Below are 1,510 nucleotides of genomic sequence, written 5' to 3'. Positions count from 1 at the left end.
CGGACTGACCAAGGAAACGGACTGAGTTGGTCCGGAGCTGACCAAGTTTGGTCAGCCCCGGACCAAGACCAGATAAGTCTGCGCTCCGATTCCAGGTCAGCCGGACCAAGGAAACGGACTGAGTTGGTCCGGAGCTGACCAAGTTTGGTCAGCCCCGGACCAAGCTCAGTTTTCGAACTGTCCGATTCCTGGTCAGCTCGGAGCAGGAGAAACAGACTGATTTGGTCCGGGGCTGACCAAATTTGGTCAGCTCCGGACCAAGCTCAGAATTTCTCCGAAAACGGACAGAACGGCAGACCAGAGAAGCTGACCAAGGTCAGTCCGGCGGACCAGATTCTGGTCAGCTCCGGACTGGACCTCAGACACTTCTCAAGTCCGAAATTTTGTCCTCTTCCTCATGATTAATCTCAAGCTATTACCGCCCATTAGTAGAGCAACTGTCAAGGCCTCGATCGTCATGGTTACGGGTCATGCCCTAGCTGAGCGTGTCTGATTATCTTGGTGAGGCAATATGGAGAAATCGTGATTCTCATAGCTCGAATATGGTTGAGCTTGAATTGGGTTATCAAGTCGGACTTGGACCTGATGGTAAGGATGGGATGAGGAACATGCAGTGATAGCGTATCACTATCCCATACACATCTAGGAATCACATAGGATGTGATTGACAATGTGTTGTCTACCTAAATAGCATGTTTTTGAGCGTCATGCCCTAGCTGACTCAAAAGCATGTGAAATATGGATCCTAGCTCACTTAGAAACTCATTGAGGGTGTTTTTCTTAGTGGGAGCTGATACGTGTGTATCGAGTCTAGAATTTATAACCCGATTCACAACTCAACGCAAGGATACGGATCGTCAACACGGGGTCGAACACAAGGACCGGTAGCTAAGTCTAAATCCTAATTGAAACTAAATCGAAGCAAGCAAGTGAAAGTGATGGTGGAAGTATATGGAAAGAATAGAAAATAAAGAAGCAAAGCAATAAAAACGTGTAAACTAGCAAGTAAGGATGACCGTGGGTGTCGGGACCGTATTCGCGTGTATGGGTATATGCTAATCATGCGAGAATCACGATATTGAATCTGTATTCGGGAATCATCAAGCAACAAAAATAGAGAAATCACCTCCCGGCATATAACTCACTATCTAAAGTTCTCTAAATCCATATCCCTATGTGATTTATCAAACTAGATGCATGAAGAACACTATCATCAACCCTAGATCGATCAAACCATATTCCTATGTGAATAATACGATCTATCCTATCGATTTCGATCTGAAACTAAACCCATATTCCTATGTAGTTCAGAATCTGAAACAATTGGCCAAGGGGTCAGCAAACACCAATCGAATAAAGCACAAATAGATAAAACCAAAACAAATCCAAACCGCAACCAAATTAGGGTTCAAACATACCCAAAACACAAACGAATCCCTAACCCACAGCCGTGGATCTACTCACGGTTCATGGAAAAACACTGAGCAAAACCAGAAACAGAAAGAAAAGA

The sequence above is a fragment of the Tarenaya hassleriana genome, unplaced genomic scaffold (assembly GCF_000463585.1).
Source record: "Tarenaya hassleriana unplaced genomic scaffold, ASM46358v1 Cleome183, whole genome shotgun sequence".
NCBI classification, from domain to species: Eukaryota; Viridiplantae; Streptophyta; class Magnoliopsida; order Brassicales; family Cleomaceae; genus Tarenaya; species Tarenaya hassleriana.
This window is presented reverse-complemented; position numbering follows the sequence as displayed.